Source organism: Sarcophilus harrisii, chromosome 6, assembly GCF_902635505.1.
Source record: "Sarcophilus harrisii chromosome 6, mSarHar1.11, whole genome shotgun sequence".
NCBI lineage: Eukaryota > Metazoa > Chordata > Mammalia > Dasyuromorphia > Dasyuridae > Sarcophilus > Sarcophilus harrisii.
Genome location: NC_045431.1, coordinates 83,848,511 through 83,858,993, shown reverse-complemented (window position 1 = coordinate 83,858,993; position 10,483 = coordinate 83,848,511). Strand labels below are relative to the sequence as shown.

General features: G+C 31.1%; 1 pseudogene; it reads left to right on the top strand.

Moving 5' to 3' along the window:
- Positions 1-647: 647 nt before the first annotated feature.
- On the top strand, positions 648-5,712 carry LOC100927369 (annotated as a pseudogene).
- Positions 5,713-10,483: the final 4,771 nt, after the last annotated feature.

Genomic DNA, 10,483 nt, shown 5'->3' with positions numbered 1-10,483 from the left:
TTGGATTGCTAATTATAGCTAAGTCATTCATGGCTGATCATTTTACAATATTACTTTACTTTGTACATCATATCTTTCACTTTGCATCAGCTCAGTAAGTCTTTCCAGGTTTTTCTGAGAGCATCTTGATCATCATTTCTTATACCATTATAGTATTCCAATACACTCATATAGCATGATTTTTTCAGTCATTATTCAATTAATGAACATCCCCTCAACTTCCAATTCTTTGCCATCAGAAAAAAAAAGTTGCTATAAATATTTTTTTTAATATATAGATTCTTTTCTTTTTTTCTCTCTTTTTTTGGATATAGATCTAGTAGAGTATTGCTACTAGGTCAAAGGTTTTGCATGGCTTTATAGCCCTTTGGGCATAGTTCCTAACAGTTCTGCAGAATGTTGGAATTAGAATGCAACAATGCATTAATGCTTCATTTCCCCCATACCCCCTCGAACATTTGGGATTTTTCTTTTCTATCCTATTTGCGAATCTAATAGTTATGAAGTAGTATTACTTTAGGAAGTCAATTGCCTTTTCTCTGCTATTTTGGCTCCATCCTTCTCAAAAAAAATTTTTAACATTTTTTACCTACAAAAAGAATTGTGTAAAAAATAAAAATAAAAAGCCTGGTTACGGGGAGGGTGAAATGGTTAAGAGCAGCTTCATTTCTCTTGATAGCAGGTTGACAGCAGTGGCAGCAGAAGTGGCAGTGACTGGTCATGAGTCAGTCCCAGCTTCTGCTCATTCTTCTGAGAAAAAAATATTTATTTTCATGTGGCCATGTTTGTTCAACATTTTCTAATTTTGGATGAAGTGAATCTTTTGAGTGGTTACCAGGAAATGTAAACTGCAGCACATCTTTGAGGATTAAGTTGGAAAAAGATACAAAGTAGAAAATGCTTTGGCCCTCTCAAAGAATGAGACTTAACAAAATGCCATATTTGTCAATCACAAAGAAGCCTAAGAGAATCTTTATGGAAAGTAGATTTATTGCAGATATTTGTTTATAAATAGCTCTATTTGAATATAAAAATATGAGAAAAAGCCCTTGCAATTATAATAACCAGCACCACAAGGAGCTACTAATAAAGTTTTAGGTTCTGCTGATATCTAATGAAAAACTGAAGACTAGAATCAGCAAGCAGAGGTCTGATATTGGTTTCCAAGGTGATTCCAAAACAAACTTCAGAGACATGGGCTTGCTGGGATTAGTCAGTATTATGTCTTTTACTGAAAATTATACCAATTAAGCTCATTGGATTCTAAATTAGTCGTATCATCCACTTGGGCATATTCCTATGCAATAACTGGGATAAATCTAACAGAAATGGCTTATGGTTTATTGAAGAGGAACACTTTGAAATTTAATTTCTGTAACTGTTCCTGGAAGACCAACAATGGAACACTTTTATCAATTTTATTGCCATCTGTTCTGTGAGTCTGACAAATTGCAGTTTGAAGAAGAGACAGAAAACATTATGTATTTCAAATATTATGGAGAAAAGTTTTAGAAAAAATATTGAGAAACTTCTGCTGGATTACAGCAGAAAATATGACCAGTCCTAAGTATCTTTTGATGCCTACCATGTTTTGAACACAAAATTGAATTTCTATGTTATAATGGAATTTCTCTGACCAATTTCACTTGAAACTTTAATGTTGTGATTTTTATACATAATTTCTACAAAAATTTCAGAAATACTTTTTCAGTAAGGTAGTAGACAATCAGTGCATGTTTACAATTATTTATATACTATATTCCAAAATAAATTGCCCTTCCAAAAGTTTTCTCTGTAGGATCATGTGATCTATAATTGAGATTTGTGAGTTAATGCTTTGGCCAAGAACCGTAAATTTAGTATTTATACTGGAGAAGTTTGATTACCTTGTGAAATCACTACCTTTCCTCTTATTTTGAAGACCTTCAAGTAGATAGCAACAAAAAGTATTTTAGGATACATTTTAGAAATTTGTATTTCTGCTCCTTTCTTCAATTTATTTTTGTTGGTGATAAACAAAGTAGTGGGATAAGATAGGTTGTTCATTGCTGTTAGTTTCTCATTATATTTCAGAAGTGTAATTTTTGGAAAGAAAAAAGGAAACATAGACATCTAGGTGTTAAAAATCATTTCCTGCTTTGCTTACTGACAATTGAATTCATAAAATACCCTTCAGAATAAAGGCAATTGGAATTTTAAAGACTTTTTTTTACCTTTACATACACTTGAGAAGTATGTTTTTTTACTTTGGAGATCAAAAGGATTTTGTGATCTTCTGAATCTGATTTATCCATAAATCATGAGGATGTTGTCTTTGTAGGAGGTTATTTTTCATAATTCCTTTCTTTTATCTACATATGTATATGAAGTAGCTTATTCCTAAGAAAATCTTAGTTATTTTATGTGAAAACAAACCAAAAATATACTTGAAACTTTAGTGGGGGAATAACAGCTTCATATTTTTGCAGCCTTTTAAAAGCATTAGTCAATTCATGTAGGTTAATGTGAAAACTCTTGCTTTATAGTTTAGTTTCATTTAGATATTTTTGGCAAAATACATGAGATATAGTTATTACAAATAATCTTTTAAGTCATAGGTCATTCTGGTAGCTTTCTTAAGAAAGCCATTCCAAAGTCTTTATAGTGGTGATAATTTAGATTTTTTTTTAATTTAGAGGGAGAATTTACTCGAAATATTTCAGACTTTAAACACTTTAGGCAACTAAGTCAAAAGGATTTGGAAAATAAGAAGTTTATCTACTAATTTAATACTTCTTTATAATACTATGAAACCCAGCCTGTTAAGAGATTTGTTTATTTTGCAATACAGTATTAGCACTTTCTTTTGTCATATGGTACATAAAATCTGTTTGAATATTCTTTTCTTCCTCTGGCATATCAAAGAATAAAGTTTTTAAATATTTGTTTATTTCATATATATTTACAATTTTCTTTTTATGCTTGCCACAGAGAGAAATAATAGGAAGCAATCTGATTAGAAAATAGTAGCTGCAACATAAACATCACATACATTTCACATTTCACTGTGTTCAACAAAGAAACTATTTTCTTACTTAGATAAATATAATTAATTTTTAGTTTGATAAAACTATTCCGATGCACTGAGAAGGTAAAAATCACACTATTGTGAATAGTAAGAGTTGATTTTCTGTGCAAATAAATGAAATATCTTGTTGGAAAGGAGGACCATTTTCAAAGAATAGGATTGACAATAAAAATTGCTACCCCAGAAATACAAAATACAAATACAATTAGCTCTAACAAGGAGCAGAGATGCAAGGAATAATTTCAGCATAATTCAAAGGAAAGAGATGTCAAATATGTACTTTGTAGGAAAACAACTGTCCTTTCTTCAGTTTTCATGATGAAAATTTGCATATTCTCATTTTAATCTTTAATTTGGAGAAATCTTTTAACTGGATTTCTGTTCTGCTAGTATACGTACTAAAAAAAAGAGGTTGTTAAAGAAGGGCACAATTTTATCTAAACAGAATTTTTCTCTTTATAATCAATTTCTTCAATTTATCACAATGCTATGTTACATAGAATGTTTTTTTTTTCTGTAAAAAAAATAGTTAAATTGCCATTTCATAAAGTATAGCTGGTCTAAAACAAGAGTGTTAAAATTCACTAGACTGGAAGCTACTCTAAGTTGGACTTCAAACTATAAATTAAAAGGCAAACTGAACTTTTTAACTGTACATGAATGATGGGAGCATATATCAGATCAAAAACTGAGTTTACATATATACATTTTCTAATTTATGATGAACTCTTTCTTCTTGCTTTTTCCTGATTTTCAACATATCTAAAGTAGACTTTTGTGCTGTTGTTCTTAAATATTTGGGATAGTTTATCTGTTTCTACAATCTTGACTCTAATAGCCAAAGTAGCATGTGATTGTATTAGTTGGGTAATTAACTATGGGTACTTGTTTAGAGCATCAAATGAATGAATCATTGCTTTAAAAATTTTGTGCCAGGATGAAGGGTATTTATCAGTGGCAAGAATATTCTCCAAATGTAGCTTTGGGGTTGTATATATTCTGAAAGACAATCTCCAAACAAATGAGCAAAATCTGGAATTATATTGTTAATTTCAGTACTAGTCTCTTTTTATGTCAATATGTGATCTTGCTTGATAAAAAATATTCATTATTATCATTTTATTAAGAATGTTTTGGAAAATAAACAAATGGAAAGATATAATGCATGCATTCATTTTGGAAGACAGATGAAATGGGCAATTTCCTATTGTAATGTCAGAAATATAAAAACCATGGTTCACTTAAAAGGAGAAAGACATGAGAAATAGAAGAAAATGAAGAGAAAAGAAAAGAAGAAGTCAAAAAGGGAAATTAGTAACATACAGCAGGATATCAGTAGAGAGTAGAAATAGAAATAGCAATGTGAAGAAACATAATAAAAGCAAAGAATAAAAACAGTCATGAAGCAGAGCAGAACATTTTACACTAATATTTATTGAAATGTATTGATATTGATTTTACCCTAATATTTATTGGTATTTAGAAGTTTCATCCATTGTCCATATGTTCTATAATTGTAGTCAAAAGAAGCAAAAATAAAAAAGTTTTAATATAAAGTGAAAAGTATTCTCAGAATTAGAGCTCTAAAAGTAAAAGAGGACTCCTTTGGCAAGGAGAAGAGAAAGGAGGAGATGGGTAATTCTTCTTTGGAAAACTTCAAGTGAAATATCAATGCCCACTCTCAACAAGTGTTGTTAGAGTTAACAAAAGATGAAACTTAAAAGCCACCAACGTCACTTTTAACTTTCAGTTCTATAAATTTAACACATTCAGGGGAATTATGTGCTCTCTTGCAACAATCTCTCCATTTTGAATTTCAGTTTTTTTTAAACATTTTATTTTATTTTCTTTCTAGTCCTAAAATCTTTCTCCTTGAAAGCAGATACTATTTTGTTGTGTTTTTCCAATTTGCATCTCCAATAATTAGCATAGTGTTTAGCACATATTAAATGAACCTTTGATAAATACCTTTTTCATTCATTTGTTCATTCACTTAATCTATGAAACAGAGACAACTACATTTCACAATCACTTATCTGGAACCCATATTAGCTAATATGCATAATCAAAATTTTGTGGGGCTTTTAGTATTATTTGCAGTGGCAATATTCTACAACTTTCCATCATTTCAACAATAATCAATAATTAATATATTTTTGTAGACATTGTGCAAATTGTTCATCTGGTTCTGTTTACTTCATCTCTTGATTCATACATATTTTTCCTAGATTTAACTGAATTCTTCACATGTATTATTATTCTTCATTAAGAATTAATATTTCCTTATACTAAAATGCTTTATTATATCTAGACATTCTTAAATTGTGGTAGTAACCCACTTTGTTGTCAGATATTTTTATTCTTTTTACTAAATATATACATTCAGGCAAGTCAAAGTATTACCTTGATAGTTATCTCTCCTCAGATTGCAATATAGACAACCTAGGATCTTGAGCAATTTATTCTTTGGATTAACAATGCAGTAATAGAACAGTAATAGAAAGGTATCCTAGTAATTGCTCAAAGAAATGCTAAACCCACATCTACTCAAGAGACAAAAACCAAATATTTTGCCACTAAAGTCTTTGGTATTATCAAATAATTTAACACTAGGAACTAAAATGATTTGTCAGTGGAAAATATAATAAAGAAAAATCATTGCCCTCTGTTTTGTCATTGTGCCATGAGAACCATGTGACTTCCCATATGACTTGCAACTGAAACTATGCTTATTTGTTTTATTCCTCAATTCAATGTGAACTTTCTAAGAACAGGGAATGTCTTATTTTTTAATGTGTAAATTCCAAACTTATATAGTTCTTTGAACATACTAAGCAGTAAAAATATATATATATATATATGTATATATACATACCAACACATATATAATGTGTGTAATGCACATGTGTGCAATGCATACATTGTTATACAAATAAATATAATTATATATGTGTGTATAAACACAATTATATATATGTACATATATGTATTTATTAATTCATTCATTTATATTGGAAACTCCTTTTGTCTTTTACCTTCTTAAATGTGCATACTGAAAGGAATCACTGAATCCAGAAAGTATGAAAAATTAACTAATTTGTCATGCATAGTTCCAATGTCTTGAAGTATTTGAAGTGCTGTCATATTGTAGAGGAATTATGTTTCTTCTTGAATCCAGAAAGATAAACAACAAATAGTGGCCAAAAATTGCAAAGAATTGGATTTATATATGATATAATTATATAGAGAGATATAGATGTGTGTATGTATATATATCTATGGCATATGCCATATATGTATATGTACTTATGTATGTAATTATACTTCAAGATAGCTTTCAGGTACCTCTGCTCCACTCTAAAGCCCTCTCATCTCCTGAATAAATAGAGATCCTCATTTCCTTACTCAACCTTTTCTATGGCATGATCCCTAATCCTCTTATCAATTTAATCATCCTTTTCTGCTAATGCTCCAGCATGTACTACAATATCATTCCCAATAAGGAACAAAATGAACTGAAAATGATTCTTCAGATTTGATCCAATGAGGGTGAGACAATGAGAATATCATTTTTCTTGTTCTAGACACTATAGCTCTTTATTAAGCCTCTAATAAGATCAGTTGCATCAGCTTTCATATCATTGACCATATTCCTGAAGACATAAAAGACATGCTTATAAATTTTCAAATAACATAAAGCCATATAGTAGGTAAGATATTGGACAACAGAATCAGAATCCAAAAATATCTCCATATATTATAATAAGTCAAATAAAACAAGATGGGATTTTAAAAAAATCAACTTAACAATTACTGAATGAGTGCAGTATATCTAAATAACAGTTCATGTAAAAAAGGCCTTATTTTATAGATGAAGAACTTAAGCTCAAGAAAAACTTGTTTACCCATTGTCATGCAGGTAATAAGTTAATAAATAATAAGTAAATAAGTTAGAATTTGAACCCATATCATTTGATTTATCATGTTTTCAACTCACTTTACTATCTCTCCCTTCAACTACTTTACTATCTCTCCCTTGTAATGCATTTAACTTGGCATCTGGAATATAGTTATATGCTTCTTCCATGATCTTCCATATAAAATGTAAAGGAAAGTGATAAAATAATGAACATAGGGAGTTTTATTTTCTTTTAAGGTTCAGCCCAGATAGCATCTTCTAAATTTAATTCAATTGGACACACATTTTAAGTGCCTACAACAAATCAAGTACTATGTTGTGTCAGTTACTGGTTAATAACACAAAATTTATATATATATATATATATAAAATTTGCAGAAGCAAATGGGGTTAAGTGACTTGATCATCCTTGAGTCAAAAAGAATAAAACACTCCATTCATATCCTGATAGACAGATAATGAACTTGGTATGAAGGGAGAAATGTACATTTTTGACATGGCTAGTGTGGGAATTTGCCATGCTGAACTATGGAAATGTTTTGAGAGAATTACTTTTCATATTGTTTCTTTTTTGGCCATTGTGGAAGGTATTTAGAATAGTGGGAGGAACAAATTATTTATATGTATATACATGTGTGTGTGTGTAATACCTGTCTTATGGAATTCAAATTCTAATGGAACAGAATACACACACATATATATATGCATGCATGTATGTATATATAGGAATTGTATTTATAGTGGTGATCATTGACTCCAAAGAGAGTTGATAGTATCAACAAATGAGAAAGTATAGAACAAAGAGAAGAGTCTAGGATAGAGTCTTGGGGAACACTTGCAGTTAGTGGGGGTCAAATGGATTAAGTACCAGGAAAGGAGACTGAGAAGGAATAGAGTGATCCAAAGAAAACCATTGTCATGAAAGTGACAGTGCTATTCTTTTTTCCTGAGGCAATTGGAGTTAAGTGACTTTGCCCAGGGTCACACAGCTAGGAAGTATTAAATGTCTGAGTACAGATTTGAACTCAGTTCCTCCTGACTTCAGGGCTGGTATTCTAGCTCTAGCACTGTGCCACCTAATTGCCCCAACAGTGCTATTTCTCAGGAGAGAATAAGATCATAAAAATCCAGGGAACAGGTTGTGTGAGGGGAAAAAATAGTATCAAATGTAAAAGAGAGGTCAAGAAATATGAAGAATGAGAAAAAAAGCCATTACATTGAACCATTAGATTTTGGCATTCTTTGCATGCATTATCATTCAACCAATTCCAATTCATCCAATTATTAAACTAAAATATTACATTCTCCATCTAATTCACTAGGATATTATGATAGAATTGGCCAAATAATTTGTTAAAAATCTAACAAATCATATTTGCAATGTTACCTTAATATATTAGTCTAGTAAACATATTAAAAAAAAGGAAATAAGGGTGGTCTGGCATGACTAGTTCTTAATGAATATTTGCTTTTTTATATTACTTGTTCTTCTAGAAATTCATTAGTCATCACTTTAATAATAAATATTTTAATTTTGACAGAAATTGAAGACAAGCTCACCATACTTGCTTGCAAATGAACATGTCTCTCTTTCTAAAAATTTGGAAAATATTTCTTGTTCTCCCCTTTTGCCCACTTTTCCCATTCTCTACAAACCTTCAACAGTCAATGTTAGTGAGTCAGGACTTAAGAGAATTGTTCAGTGCTGTGATCTGGAGTTTGTCTGTACAACATGTACATGTTTGACTTGAACTCAGCAAGGGCAGTTTATATATATAATTATTGTTATTATTTCTTTCCTAAATTATCTTGAGTTCAATTTTCTATTAAATATTTTCTACATTTTTCCAGAATAACAATCATTTTTCTCATTAGTGAAAATAAAAAAAGAAATGGGTAGTTCTGCTGTCTCACAATCTTCCATTATCCTTTACCTATAACTCTGAGCAGAAGTTATTGCCTCTTCATTTATGTCCTCTTTTCTTCAACATAACTAACAGTTACAACAAAACTTTATTATTATTATTTTTGTTTTATTTTTCTTAGAATAAAAAAATAAGAAAGATCCTCACCTTATATGGTTGGTAGGTTTCAAATCTGCACAAGGATATACCAATAAAATTCAATTCCATTACTTCAGACTCTCAGCTATGACTTTTCAGAAGTGCTTTCCTTCTTCTGGAAATTTGGGCAAGTCACTTAATCTCTTGACCTCAGTTTTCTCATCTGTAAAAAAAGATAAATTGGATTAAATATTCTCTGAAGTCAATTCCTGTTCCAAATCCTATAATTCTACAATGCAAAGAATTGTCTATAAAAAATTAGATAGTTACATTCACAATTCCTTTGTCTTTGATAATTGGTGTCAATAGGCAGAAGGCACCAGTGCTTACCTGTCCCTTGTAAACTGTACTAGGGTCCAAGCTTCATAGAAACCCTGATTTTTATAATATAACTCAATTCTACTTATAATGTTTACTTTCCTGTACAAAAGGTAGAATTACACATTTGGGCTACAATTTTAGTTAGCTGAAGGTCTAGTTAAAGAAACTTAGAGATACCCTTCTGTGTTTCATCTTTCAGGGTAGGAAGTGAAAACCATACTCTTCCTGGATCAGGTGCTGCAGTCCCACAGAGTTCTTTTGTTATTTACATATCTGGCTCTAGAGGATTGTTGATAGTCATTCCTTGAGGGAAGTGTTCATACCCATTTCTAAGCAGCTCCTGTGTCTGATTGCAGCTGCCAGATGCTTTAATGTTATTCTTTCCTCAAAAGAGAAACTCAAAGTAGACAGAGAACTTGGTCTCCTTTGACCATTTTATAGGGCAGATAGTTTAGCACCCTCCTGGACTTAAAGAGGAGAATTTGTTTTAATAAGTTTTGTTGGCAATACATCCTGGGTGCTATAAGAGACCTGAGAGCTTTTTAATGACTCCAATATGCTGCCTTTCTTCCCTTTTACTCCTTTGATCATCACAATGCTGGCACTTTCCAAAGGTAGTGAACCAATTTGTATTCAATGAGAGAGCTACTTTGAAACATCACTGCCACAACCTCCCCAACCCCAGACCCTATCAACTGCTTCCCACAGTGTAGTCCTTTGGGTTGATTAAATGTGCTTTTGACAGGCTTGGCCAAAATTGGTTTTGCTGAGTTCCCAAAAGGAACCCAGCACAAAATGTGACATTTACAGCTTTTCTGGAAGTACAGACATATCTAACATCCCAAAGCCTTGACAGAATTAGCTTAGCTCAACCCAACAAGTCAGATTTTCACAACCAAAACACACATCTCTCTGATGTACCCAGAAGTCTATGGTTCTTAATCTTATGGTAGGTAGACTTCTCAAGAGCACAAAGGCGTGAATCTTTCCTAAAAAATTAATGATCAAATATTACATATATCCCAATAGTGCCAAAACATTCCATGCTGGATGCTAATGTCTTCATCTCAGAGGATTTCAAGCTTATAGAAACTGACTTATAGATGTATGTAT